This window comes from Octopus sinensis, unplaced genomic scaffold (genome assembly GCF_006345805.1).
Source record: "Octopus sinensis unplaced genomic scaffold, ASM634580v1 Contig16841, whole genome shotgun sequence".
NCBI lineage: Eukaryota > Metazoa > Mollusca > Cephalopoda > Octopoda > Octopodidae > Octopus > Octopus sinensis.
Window position 1 is genome coordinate 2,038 of NW_021834617.1, and position 463 is coordinate 2,500.

The window sequence follows — 463 nt, forward strand, 5'->3', positions numbered from 1 at the left end:
GGTTTCAGGTGTGTTTCCGTAAGTGCTATGCATAAGGTTTGATTGCATGCAACAAAGTCTCTCAAGAACGGGACTTTTGTACTGTTACTGTGTGTTAGTAGTCCTCTGATGTTCAGTAGGAGCATCGAGGTGAGGTGTATGCTGTTGCCGGTGGTGTCCACCCTGGGTCCATCTGCTGTGGCGGTCTTGTGAACTGTGAGTAGTCCCATCTGCGAGCTTGAGTTTGATGGAGCCAGGTTAGCTGCTGTACAATCTTGTGTGCCATGCACAAAAAAGATTCCTGCTCAGCAGCTGCCCTTTCAACAACACGTTGGCGGTTTGTGGCACGCACCACATCTGCGTAACTCCATTTTGGGGCTGTGATGCGTGGTCCATCCCATTTCCTTTCGGTGGTTGGTTTCTGCGGCAGGGTCCCGGATGTGCAAAACGGCAGCCTACATCTTCCTCTCCATGCCGGCAGGCA